This window comes from Acomys russatus, chromosome 18 (genome assembly GCF_903995435.1).
Source record: "Acomys russatus chromosome 18, mAcoRus1.1, whole genome shotgun sequence".
Taxonomy (NCBI): Eukaryota; Metazoa; Chordata; class Mammalia; order Rodentia; family Muridae; genus Acomys; species Acomys russatus.
The window spans coordinates 33,662,853-33,677,726 of NC_067154.1; positions in this window are offsets into that span (position 1 = coordinate 33,662,853).

The window sequence follows — 14,874 nt, forward strand, 5'->3', positions numbered from 1 at the left end:
CAGATTTGGCATTTTCTTTAATGGTTGATTCAATATCTGTGATTGTATCTTCTAGACCTGAGATTCGTTTTTCCATCTCTTGGATTCTGTTAGAAAAGCTCACCTCTGTGTTGCTCACCTTCTTCACTGAGGTCTCACGTTCTTGCTTTTCTTCTGTCTGTGTGTTTATCATTGAATCCCTTTTCATTTTCAGATCTTGAACTGATTTTTTGATTTCTTTCATCTGGTTTTTTGTATATCCCTGAGTCTCTTCCATTGCCTCTTTATAGGTCTTCAGAGCTTTAACCATTTTATTTATTTCTTTCATCTGATTGTTTGCATTTTCCTGCAATTTTTCCAGTTCCACTCTATCTGCTTCTTTTATGTCTCTCACCTGTTTGTCTGCGTCTTCCTGCATTTGATTACGAATTCTATTTGTTTCCTCCATTATCATCCTCATTACTAAGGATTTCAGGTCATTTTCTTGTATTTCCATTGTATTTGAGTTCTCTGGGTTGTTTTCTTTGGGATAGCTGGAAACTGGAGACGCCATGTTGTTTTGGGGTTTTTTGCGTATGCTTTTTCGTTGTGCTTTGGACATCTTGCCATCTTTGGTTTTTGTTGGGTAGCTTCCAGAGTTAAATGGAGGGTGTCTGACGATAGATTCACTTATTTTCTCATGATTTCCCTAGGCTGCGAGCTCAAAGCTTCACTGGTGTGTTTGTTAGGAGGTTAGCCCTGTTGTTCTGGTCTCTCACAGCCAGTGATCTTCAGCCCCCCTGTGCTGTGGATCCTGCAATTGTTCTGGGTCTCGGAATGAGTGTTGGGTCAGGCCAAGGTATCCGCAGCCTTCTGTGTTCCCTGCCACGTCCAGCCAGGAACACTGGGCCTGAACCACTGGCTGAACTCAGCTAGATTCTCAGGGCCTGAACCGTCTGCCGAGCTCAGCTAAGGATTCTGGGCCCAAAATGCACACAGGGTCCAGCAAAATTTTTGGGCTGGGACTACGCACCAAGCTCCGCTAGGGCCTTTTGGCCCAAAGCGCGTGCTGTGGTCAGTTATTGACTCAGGGTCCGAACTGACTACCAATCTCAGCCAGGAACTCTGGATTCAAACTGCACACTGTGTCCAACCAGAGTCTTAGAGCTGGTGGAACCGAGAGCTCTGTCCAGCCTGCACTGCAGCAGGAGAACTGCGGCTGCTCTGAGTTAGCGCCAATGGTGGAACCAAGTGCTCCGCCCAGACTGTGTCACTGCAGGGGATCTGCCGCTGAGCTGAAGTGGTGCCTAGGGTGGAACTGAGTGCTCAGCCAAGCCTGCTCCACAGCAGGAGAACTGCAGCTGCTCTGAGTTAGCACCTCTGGTGGAACCAAGTGCTTTGCCCAGACTGTGTCACCGCAGGGGAGCTGCAGCTGAGCTGAGGTGCTGCCTAGTGTGGAGCTGGGCACTCAACTAAGCCTGTGCCACAGCAGGGGAGCTGTGGCTGAAGCTGAGTTAGTGCCTCAGCAGAATTGCTTGCTGGGCTGGGCCAGTACCCGGGACTCTGGGGCCGAACTGTTCGCCGAGTCCAGTCTGGGTCCGAAGACTCCACGCGACCCAAATCCTGCCCCAAGTCCCCTCTCCCGCAGCAACTCCCACCAGCCACCACACCAATTGGCTCCACCGGAAGGCTATGAGCTGCAAACCTCAGCCACCGCTGCTAGTGCCGCTGGTTCTGCTGCCTCTGCTGCTGCTGCTCTGATCAAAGAAAATCCACGCTCCTCCCATGTGCAGGGGCACGCAGGTCCTCCGCACCCTGGTCCCTCCGAACCGTGGAGCACTCCTGCTGCCGTGATGTTCGGACCTCGGTGTTCCTGGCTCAAAAATCTGTGCAATTCCCTGAATTGTTCACTGGAGCCTCCAGACGCGGTCCACACTGCTCGCCCCCATCTTGGATCCCCTGTGCATTCATTTTCATTCAAGTCTAGAAAGTCTTTAATTGTTTTCTTTATTTCTGTCCTATGATTTTTCAATAAATAGAGAATTGTGCAATTTGCATAAGTTTATAATCATTCTGTTGTCTCTGTTGTTGTTAACATTTAGCTTTATGCTATAGTGATTTGATAGGATACACAAGGTTATTTAAATTTTTCTGTACATGTGAAAGCTTGCTTTGCATCTGAGATGTCCATTTTGGATTAAGTTCATGAGAAGCATCATAGAATATGTATCCTTCTGCTGTGTATGTGTGTGTGAAATTTCCTGTAACTATGATAGGCACAATTGGTTTATAACTTTATATAGCTCCACAGAAAGGGACATTAAGTCTTTCCAGAGACAAGCACTTTGATAGGTTACCTAATCCCACAAAGAGTCATACATAGTAGCAAATCTAAAGGACTCAGAAGACAATATTTACATACACATTATATATATATATATATATGTATATATATATGTGTGTGTGTGTGTGTTGTAATGGTAAAAAGAGGTCATGTAGTTAAGATCATTTGTACTGGGAGTTCTTTTATTTCTTCAAGGTACTTCTATATTTAGATATATTTAAATAAATTGTTATGCAATGATTGTCTGAATTTTATTATATTTTCTTATAACATCCTTCTTTCTCTGTCATTTTACTAATTTGATTCTTCCTTTTGGTGGGTTAGTCAGAGGCTTGAATTCTGTGTTCACATTTTCAAAGAAACAATTTTAGATTGGTTTGTTCTTCATATTGTTATTTTAGTTGACATTTCATTTATTTCTGTTTAAGTATTTACTTTTCCTAACGTTTGCTACATTTAAGCTTGACTTGAGCTTGTTTTTTTAGGAGTTTCAGGGCATTGGGTTATGTATGTCATATCTCTATGAAAGATTTTATTAGAAGCATCTTTAGGTATAAACTTTGAAATGCAAACTCCCATAGCTATCTGTATTCTAGCTGTACACTTACTCTGTTTTTACAGTGATCTATTGTTCATTAAAGAGAGCAATGTGTTGTTCAGTCATCAAGCTTTTGTGTAGTTTCTATTATTTCCATGATGGTGTTGAGTTCTTGTTTTATTCCATTATAATAGCCATTATCTTGTAAAATGAATTATTTCAATTTTCTTGTAGTTTTAGTTTGCTTTGTTTCATAATGTGACCAAAATGCATATAACATTCAACAGCATGTCAAGATTATGTGTATTATATTTATTTTTTAAAGAAAGTTCTGTACCTATATCCTATACTCAGCTCATCTATAGCATACTTTAGTACTGCTCTTTATTTTCTAAGTTTAAGTTTGGAATACCATTTAAAATCAAAGTGGGTATTAAATATCTTCAGTTTATTATTGTATCAGTAGTAACCTGGCCATACTCTCATTATAGTGTGTTTTTTAATAATAATTTGAGTCCTAATTCTCTATCCCCTTAATGAATTCTTTCTTGTATTAAAATGAACAATACTTCTCTATCTCTGGTGTTTTATATTTGATGTACACATGTAATTATATATCAGGATAGCTATGATATATTGAAGGAGAATATTTACCTATTACTAATTACCAAATTAATATCTTTGTAAAATGTGCCTCTTGGTGGAGCAAATATTTTGTTTGTTAATCAAATAAGCTATTTAGGGGTCTTTTAAATGGGCAGTTAAAGTCATTTGGATTTAAGGCTATTATTGAAAAGGGTTCTCTATTTCCTATTCTCTTGTTGGTAACTGCTGTTCTGGTTTGTTTATTATAGCTAATTTTCTTCCTTCTCTGTTGTTATTAAGATGTATTAATTTACTAGGTTCAGCAATGATATATCCTTACAATGTTCTATTTTGTTTATCTATATTTCTTGTGAAATATTTTTCTTCCTTTGCTTTCATGAATGAAACTATATTCTTTATATATAGCAGCTCAGTATTTTTCTGAAGTACTAGATTTGATCCTTAATGTTATGTAATTATGTGATTCCCCAGAAACACTAAAAATTAAAAGGTAATTTTATTGAATGTAGAGATATTAGCTTATAATTTTTCTGAAATTAAAATGTATGATTTTATGATTCATCCATGTTTCAAGGATGTTGTTGTGAAACCCATTGTTGTTCTTATGTTTTTGACTTTGAAAGTAAATTGGATATTTTTATCATATAACCTTGAATATTGTTTCCTGAAATAGTATTTTTGACCCCTTGACTATTGCCCTAGTTATCTTTAACTGTCAATTTGACACAGTCTAGTGTCACATTGAGAAAGTGTGTCAGTTCAGGGATTTTTCAAACTAGATTGATTGGTTGGAATATTTGTTAGAAATTATTTGATGTAAAGAATCTCTGTTCTAAATAAAGAAGATTATAAAATTCCAGGTAAAAGAGTGGAGCAGAAAAGAATCATTCTGAATGTGGAAACTCAGATCCTAGAAGATAAATATTAGATTTTTTCCCCGTTTATGGGAATACCTTTGAGTCATCAGCTGTGTAAGTTTCATCTGCAATACACATAGAGGTCAGAAAATTAGTAAAGGACTTGGGAGTGAGAGAATTCAGAATAGAAGATGGATGGGGGTAAAGAAAGGTAAAGAGAAATATTACAGCAAGAAATGTTAAATTTGATAAATGAGAGGAAAGATAGAGAAATAATACAAAAAGGTATAAATACCTTTCAAATCCTTTCAATTAAGTCATATGGAAACCTATCTTCTACTGTAGAAGCTTCATACAAACACACACACACACAACACACACACACACATACACACACAGTTGCATGCACTTCATACACATATCATTAGTACAATATATAACACATTAGTTATATATAATTAAGCTTGTGTTATTTTATAATGAGACAATGGCTCTAATCAGCAACATAAACTAACAAAAAAATTCAAGTTCCAAGAACGGCTTTTCTCTTTTGAAGTTATTAGTAAGTTTTCATAGACCCAAAAACATTACATGATATTTCCAAAGTTTTAATTACCCTCCAGAACTTGAGGGTAAGGTCCTATTTCTGAAGACATTCACTTGAGTCACAAAACATGAATGCATTAAGCTGGTACAAGTCTGAAAACTTCATTTCTACTGATTAACTCGGTGCTGCTAGAAAAAGCTATGCATACAATCATATGATATGTAATGACAATTCTTACCCATCTGTGAACTCTATGATCTGCATAACAATTGTCCAGGCTAAACAGAACAACAGATATAATAGATGGGCATCAACGAAATGAACAAAAATATCTTTGTGGTATATTTACATCCTATTCTACAGGACAAAACTCACACATCATTGTTGAGAACATGTGCCTAGATTGGAAAGAATCTACTATTATTCTACTAAATGAGCATACCAGCTAACTGATTCTTAATAATTTATGGTTATACATATAGATTAATGATTCTATCAACTCTAATCAGAAAAGCTTTTATTTGAAGTACAGTGTAATTCTCACAGAGATCCATAATTGACCAAGAAGAAGAGCACGAAAGCTTGAAGAATACACAATCTTAAAAAGAAAATCTAACTACATTGTGTAGAGAAATTTTAATCCAGCAACATGGCTACTTTGGCAAGGGATCAAATGCAAAGAACTAGATCTGTGTGATCTGGCTGGAATACAGACACAAACTTAGTATACACCGTTAATCCCTCTGGCTGGAATACACACTCTTAATCCCTCTAACTGGAATTTAGTACACACCTTTAATTCCCAAAAGGACAGCTAAGTGCACTACTAAAGAGCAGTGCAAAAAGAGCAAGGGAGCTTGTAGAGGCACCAATGTAGAGTTTAGGAGTACAGTACAGTTCAGTACAGTTTGGTGGGGTATAGTTCAATTGAATGCAGTTGAGTTCTTCCAGTTCAGTTCATGAAATTCAAAGGCAGCTCTTCCAAGCACTGCAAGTTAGTGACAAGCTGCGAAAAACAAGTTTGAATCAGTAAGCCTACAGAGGAGTTTTGAACCCAAGCAGCTGAGTTGAATCAGCTAGCTTGAATTTATAAAGAAATAAAACAGATGAGCTTATTTAGCACTAAGTCTTGGTGAACAATTCTAGGCATACATTAGCCGACAGACATTAAAAGCTGAAGCCTTCAAGGTCTGCGTTTCCAGAAGCTTCCAAGCTTAGTCCTAGGGCTAGTCAGATAGAAACTCTCTGGGCTCAGTGAAAGGCATGTATTAAAAAAGCTTAGGTATGACTTACATCTTATCTCATCATCTGAGAAATAAAAATGATATTTATAACACTCCACTATATCCAAGGAATAGGGATCATTGGGGAGTAGGAAATGGAAAGATTGTAAGAGCTAGAGGCAGTTAGTGAATACAAGAGAATAGTGCCTTCCTGATATAACAGGGTAGTTGTGCATTTGAACTCACCCTGTTAAGGCAGCCAGACCAAATTCCAGCATGAAGAGGGGAAGTGGAATGGGTTCACAGATCTAATCAAGAAGCTACCAGTAATTAATATCTCTCAGGAAGGAACAGTCTTTTTTTTTTTTTCCAAAAATCTTTTTTTTAATTAATTTTTTATTTTTTTATTAATTTATTCTTGTTACACCTCAATGGTTATCCCATCCCTTGTATCCTCCCATTCTTCCCTCCCTCCCCTTTTCCCCTTATTCCCCTCCCCTATGACTATTCCTGAGGGGGATTCCCTCCCCCTGTATATGCTCATAGGGTATCAAGTCTCTTCTTGGCAACCTGCTGTCCTTCCTCTGAGTGTCACCAGGTCTCCCCCTCCAGGGGACATGGTCAAATGACCTGGTGGCACTGAGAGGAACAGTTTTTTTTATAAAGAGTTTTGTCACTAGTGTGTCTAACATGCATAACAAATAAAGGGTGCATGCAAACTTGAGTCAGTAGGGAATGGCTGTGTGGTTCTAAGAGGGGGTGAAAAGCTCAAAAATCATTTTAAGAAATTGCAAAATTTAATAATTTTTAAAAATATATCACATATGATAGTAAAGAAATGAAAGAAAATCCCTTTGCTGTAATTATTGACAAATATATCGTAATGGATAGTAGTTTGTAGGAAGTCTGGAGATGCTATCTGCACCAGGACTGGTTAAATTTAATTCTAAAGCATAATATACTGGTACTAATAATTTTAACCAGAGAAATTAAGTCTTACTTGTAAAGGCAAACCCTGTTGCTGTGGAGATTAGACAGTAGAGTTAGGGAAGGAATTTAGAAAAAAACTGCTTTCAATCTGCACTAAAACCCCTAAGATGTTTGTATATAAAACTTACATCTAACCATATAATGTCAATCTTTTGCATCTATTTATATAAAAAAAATGAGGAAGTAATTTATGCTTCCTTTTAAGAATTTTTGTATTTTTATTAATTTATTCTTGTTACATCTCAATGGTTATCTCATTCCTTGTATCCTCCCATTCTTCCCTCCCTCCCATTTCCCCATTATTCCCCTCCCCTATGACTGTTCCTGAGGGGGATTACCTCCCCCTGTATATGCTCATAGGGTATCAAGTCTCTTCTTGGTAACCTGCTGTCCTTCCTCTGAGTGCCACCAGGTCTCCCCCTCCAGGGGACATGGTCAAATGTGAGGCACCAGAGTACGTGAGAAAGTCATATCCCACTCTCCACTCAACTGTGGAGAATGTTCTGACCATTGGCTAGATCTGGGTAGGGGTTTAAAGTTTACCGGCTTTAACTGAAATTCTCATAATTATAGATTTACTTTGCATATTTAGTATATAGAATATGATATCTTACTTCTTGTGTATACTGGGTAATCATGGTAATATAGAAAGAAATGAATAAACATTTCACAAATTACTTAGCAGGGTGGAGTAATGTTCTGTGTTTCCAATCTTTGGTTTTATTTAATCAATTACAGATTGATCCTTGCCTTTCCCTTCCCTCCCTCCAGTCCCACCATCAAGGCCCCTTCCTCCAAACCACCCTCTTCTTTTCAGTGAAGGGGAAGCCACCAAGGGGCACTAACATATCTGGCCACATCAAGTCCCAACAGGACTAAGCATATCAACTCCCACTGAGGCCAGACAAGGCAGCCTTTCTAGGGAAACGGAACTAATCACAGGCAGTACCAAAGACAGCCCTTAATCCCATTGTTAGGAGATCCACCTGATGGCCAAGATGCCAATTTGCTACATGTGTGTAAGGGTCTAGGTCCAGCTCCTGCATGTTCTTTTGTTGGTGGTTCAGTCTCTGATAGCCTTCATGGGGCCAGATTAGTTTACTCTATAGGTCTTCCTGTGGTGTTTCCAGGTAAGTTATTGTTACACCAGCCCGGTCACAAAACTTGTGACACACAATTTGTCCAGCCTGTAAGATGTGCTGGGATAAAAGTGGCACAGAACTTGTGGGAATAACCAAACAATGAGTAGTCCAATTTGAGACCCATGCCAGGAGAGAGTACCTAATGCTGACACTGCCTGAAAGGCTAGCAATCAGAGGCTGGATCGCCCAGAGACATGGGATAGAACCAAAACAATCTACTAAAATTCAATGAAATGATTTTCAAAGATACTCTGCTATACTTATATACTGGAGCTTAGGTTATTAGTTACCAAAGAGGCTTTATCTTGTACATCGATGTTGGTGCTCTCGTATCTGAGGGAAATTTCAACTTCAAGGACCCACCTTCCTTTGCTGAATTCCTTTAGTCATATAACTGTATGCACATTTCCTCAGAGAGGTATACAAACCTGTCCATAATAAAAACATTGATAATATTTGGAAATCTGGAAAAGATGGAAGGATGGATCCAGTAGATTACAATTTAAATACATTGTACCTATTTCCAAAGAATAAATAAACAAAAACTAACTTTAAAATATTACTATTTGTAAAATAGTATTAGTCATATCTGTAAAAACTACAAAAAATACATTCTCTCTATAAATATGAAATTACTTATATTTGTATAAGCTCTAAATAATATTCATCTAGCACATATAATTACTTAAATTGTACCAATGAAGATGTCAAAAAGTTTATTATGTTTACAAATTGAATTTCCTCTGGCTATACTGTATATTCTTTGTAGCAGTATTACAAGAATCACATTTTAGGTGTCTATTATTAGAAATAACCCAAATATTTTCCAGATATCCAAGCAATCAAATCTTCCAAAATGTCAGCACTATTGCTTTGCACACAGAGAAAAGTTTGCAATCCCCAGCCTCTAATTTATTTCCTCAAAGGATCATGAGTGACTCAATTCACTTCCGCATATTTAGAAATTATTTATCTGTTACCTGCTGCAGAGGGACGATGTCTCATGCAAGAAAATAATTACCACTGGGGGAACAGTCATTGCACAATGATGGAGCCTTTGTTATTTATCTGTATTGTTCCATAACAGTAGTAAAATGAATTTAAATAAAGTTAGGGCTGCAATTATTTATTGTTATCATTTTGGATAATTTTTACCTGGGTAACAAAGAAGATTAAACATAATCAGTTCCAGCTGGAAACACTTCTACAGTATGTCAAGGACAATAAGTTCACAAATTGACTTTACCTGCTACTCATGTGGTATATGAAAAGAATCAGGCAAAGGGGAATTTAATTAGTGTCTCATAGAGGAATAAATAGCAAAAAGATTGACTGCTGATTGCATTGAAAATGAGTAGCATGCACAGTTGTCAACAACTGAACAGAAATGATCTGCTAGAAAGTCTTCAGTCACAGAAATTCTTATTTTATTACCTTATCTCATGTGGAGTCTACCTTGCATATAATTTCAAGCATAAAGAGTAAAGTGTAATTTTATTATTGTTATAAATATGCAGACTTGTTGTTACCTGAAGTGGTGCAATAACAGGCATTTAAACTAGAAATCTAAAAGATAGAAATGGTAACTGAAAGCCATTTATTCAAGGAAGCAAGTAGAAGGAATTGTTCTGCAAAAAGAAAAGATGATGGGCTTTTTAAAGGAGGGGTATATTTCCTTTGAAAAGTACCAAACACAGACTTAAAAAATGTAAAGCACAGAAAGATAAATGAGAAAACTTTCATTCAAACAAGTAATATATGAGCAACATTGAACTGGAGATAGATTCATTCTGCAGACTGTAATATAAGGTTTGAGTTGGAAAACTTTTTCAGAGGAAAATAGCATTTATAACGTCATATGTAACAAGCCAATAGAGTTATGATAGTCATTTTAAGCTAAAATAATATGAGAAAATATATTAAAACAAGGAAAACATTACTTGAAAATTTCCCTTGTACTGAAGTATAAGAGAGGTTCTTTCTTTCTTAGTATTTTTGTTTTTGAGAATTTCTATAATTTATTTTGAACATATTCTTTCCCTTCTGCTCAGTGCTTTAGACCCTGCCCTAGAGTACTTCACACCTAATTTAATTTTTGTTCTCTATTTAAAACAAACAAACAAACAAATCTCACCATCAACCACAATAGCAACAACAAAAACAAAACACTCACACAAACACACACACACACACACACACACACACACAAATGTAGTCTGAATTGTATTGTGCACATAATCTAGATGATGTGGCCTGCCCAGAGTGTTGTTGATAAACCCAATGTCACTCAATTGAAGAGAACTAATTTTCATTGTCTTGGCACTTACCAGTTTTGCATGTCTTCATGGGTATTTGTAAACACTTTGTGCCATGCTCGGTTTGTCAGGCTTGAGTTTATGCTGGTCTTGTGTGTGCTGTCACAGTCCTTACGCATTTATATGTGCATCCATCAGCTCCTTTCTGTCTAGAAAGTGCTGTTTAATGAACATACCTAGCATGTCTCACTTTCAGTCCTTGAACCCCCTCTTCTACAGGATCCCTGATCTTTGAGTAAAGAGGTGTCATATAAGCATATGACTTAGGGTTGAGGACATCAAATCTCTCACTCTAAGTAGGTTGCCCTGTTTGGTCATTTATGTTATCTCTTCTCTACTTCAAGGAAAAAAATATCAAACACACTGACTTCTGAGTATATCATTATACCATTACAAGTCATTTTATTGAGCAGAATAAGAGTAACTGGTTTTCATCTAGCGTGCTATCTGATGGTCTATTTAATCTCAGATCCATGGCCTTCTTAACAGTGCAGGAATGGATTCCATCTGTTAGTTGAGGCCATAAATAAAACAAAATGTAGTTGATTGGTCTTATATCATTAGTGCCACCATTGTACAAGTGGGCTTATCTTGCAGTCAGGTCATTAATGTGGTACAGTGAGGGCATCGCTGGTAAGATTGGTGGTTTGCTTTCTCCTCGAGTAATATGTATAGCATCTTACAGCACCACCAACACTAGGCAGTGGTTTAGATGTGAAGTACAAACTGTATTTCTCCATGTTTAGGACATAATTCTATGGTTTCATTGGCAAAAGAGTCTAACTGAATTTCTTGATGTAACAAATAGCATTGACAATATCCTATAAGGGTTAGCTAGGGTATGCAGAGTTGCCTTCAATGTGTTCCTTCTGATAATTCATAAACCTCTTCATACTTGACAGCTGGTATCACATGTAGCTGGAAAAGTGTTGGTGGTGAAATAATAATCAATGTGAGGTCACTGGATAAAATGTTTGATTTTATTATTTAAAAATTGAAGATTTGAGGACGTTAGGTTTATTCTTTCACAAAGATAATTCTTCCAACATCTATGAAAAAAAAAGAATAGAGAGAAGCAGTTAAAGACTATTATCAACTTCCTGCAGAGGGGAGGACATCCTATTGGGACTCTAGATGAGAGAAGCATGGGAGAATAGCAAAGTAGAAGGATCCAGAGGGTCCTATAAATATACAAGTAGAACAATATGATAGGCAGATTTGGGCCCAGGGGTCCCGCTCAAACTAAGGCACCAGCCAAGGACAATACAGGAGGTAAACTTTAAACCCCTACCCAGATCTAGCCAATGGTCAGAACATTCTCCACAGTTGAGTAGAGAGTGGGCTATGACTTTCACACAAACTCTGGTGCCTCATATTTGACCATGTCCCCTGGAGGGGGAGACCTGGTGGCACTCAGAGGAAGGACAGCAGGTTACCAAGAAGAGACTTGATACTCTATGAGCATATACAGGGGGAGGAAGTCCCCCTCAGGAAGAGTCATAGGGGAGGGGAATAAGGGGGAAATGGGAGGGAGGGAAGAATGGGAGGATACAAGGGATGGGAAAACCATTGAGATGTAACAGGAATAAATTAATAAAAAAAAGACTATTATCAACTACAAATATGTGAGATTTCTTTATACATGAAAATGTGCACAGAGCAACCTCTAAATACAATTGAACATGGACATAATCAACCCACTATAAAACTACTTTTCGATAGTATGCTGAATAATTTTATATTAACTTGTCATAAGCTAATCTTCTGAGAGGCAACCACAGTTGAGAAAATGACTCCATTAGATTGATCAGTTGTCATTGATGTTTTAAATATAAACAGAAATTTTGATTTTTTATAGATAGTATGAATCTTCTTTTACTTGTGTTTTCTTTGAGTACCTTGCTCATTGGAATATTATATATATATATATATATATATATATATATATATATATATATATATATAATACCTATTTTCTATATTTAAAAATCTCAGCTTCTTCATTCTGGGGTCTTAAACATTACCTATTACACACTATACCATGAGTAAATATTGTTTAATTAATGTTGATTCATTACTTTAGTTATTTTCAATTAATGTGAAGCTTTGTAACAAACCCTTGAAAATTATAGTCTATAATTCCAAAACTAAGAATGTTCTGGCTGGAGAAAGATATTTGTACGTGAATGATCATCAATATGGGCTCTAGACAAGGTAGCTAACAGAACAGAATCAAGAGATTAAAGGAGTCCAAGTGAAACTGAAAAATCAAGTAAATCCTAAATAATAGTCTGATTATCAAATTTTGTTTTAAAGTATTAAGGCTATGTCCAATTTTTTAAAAAAATATTAAAACTTTATACCAAACTGTTTTTGTGAGTTATATTTATCACATAGAAAACAGATTAACACATCTCATTGTTAACTATGTAAATCTTTAATTTTCGGTAGCATTCCAAATAATTCTCAACATTTTTCCTAACAACGTGTTCAAATTTTTGTATAAGACTCAGAAAAAAAATGACTTAAAACTCTCTATTAGTAGAATAAATATTAAGGGAAGTTTCTACCAATATTTTATTATATAAAAGTCCTAACTCATGAGACACATAGAATGCCTAAAGAATATAAAACACTTGAAATGCAGCAAATGAAATACCCAAATATGTTATATTTAGGTAGACAAAGTAAAATTAAAAGGCTACACCAATGAGTAAATGAAGTCACTTCCCCAAGATTTGCATGGAAAAGTAATAGGTGTGTTTTAATATTTGATTTTCATTTTAAATTGTGTGGTTCTGTATGTATGCAAATGCATGTGTACATGCAGTAATGTTACATAAAAGAGGATGCTGAATCTTCCAAAATTAGAGTTAGACATAGTAACATTTCTCCTTCCTTTGAACTCTAAGCCTTCCCAAGGCTATCTTTTGTGCCTTCCCATACTCAAGGCTTCTATTTCTTTATTATCTACCTACCTACTTACCTACACACGCACATCACATCACATTAACACAACCTACTGAATCACTTTGACATTTTTTTATAGTTAACCACCATGATTTGTACAGTCAATTAGGGAACACATCTTTGAAGAAGACTCATGCCTCCTTTTTTGGAAGTTGTTAGTTGCCAGTACCTCTATGTCTATTGAGATGAGTTTGATTTTGTCTACCACATGCTTTTAACCACTAAGCAATATGGCCAGCCTCAGCTGCTGTAATTTTAATTAAAGAATTAACAAATAAAAATTTTAAAGCACATCCTCATATGGCTTGAATTTCATTGCACTGTGTAAGCCAGTAGCTAAGATCATGGGAAGATAAACGATGCAGCTACTAACCCTTTGAAAAACTTAATTCTTCTCTTTTTTAAAATTGTTCATTGTGCCATTAAAAATTGAACCACTAGGAAGAAATCATTGAAAGGAGGCCTTGGAGTTCATGAAGATAAATGTGTCTTTTATTCCTAAAATCCAGGGGAAAGAATACAGAAAGAAATATGTTTAGAGTATTATGATGACTAGTGACAAATTTTAGGGATATGCATTAACAGTAGGTGGTAGTGTTAACACTAGACATGCAGGGCAAAGAATGAAAAGAGTTATATTTACATTGAATACCTTGAAAACTTTTTCACTGTAAAATCAATCAATCCATGGGGAAGTTTTACTAATGAGGCAGATATGCCAAAGTCACTAAACATCTTTAAATAAAGTTCAGCCATATTAATGGGAATCGTAGGAGAGCTCATTTGTGGACTAGACATTTCTTCGAATCATCTTATTTTCTTTCATGCTTATCACCTATAATTTTATATAGGATATCAGTCTCCAGATAACTGCCACTTTCAATAAAAGTCCTTAATTTTTCAGTCTACCTGAGACCATCATATCTGCTAGTAAAAAAAAAAATTATATATTGTGTATTCAAAATGTCTGATTTGAAACTAGCACAAGACATTAAAAATATAAAAGCTTTGCACAACAGGCAAAGCAAAATCACATTTAAAGTGAATAGTTTAATATCCATGGTCAATTTTCTCAGTTCACTAACATGTAGTAGAAGGTGTCAGGTTGCATGTAGTTGAAACACAAACTACCTCGGAAAAGCTATTTTTCATGTACACAAACATTAGACATATATAAGAATTAAACTTTGAATTTCTATCTTACTTGTATATGAAATCAGAAAAATTGCCCATAAGACATCAATAGGTTTGTCTAAAAATGTGTGTATTTCAAAAACAGAAGTATTGGAAAGTTTAATGGCACAAATGAAGAATAATAAAAATGAAGAGATTTAGTTCTTTAAAATCAGGTCAGACATGGAATGATCTGAAAATGAAAAATACA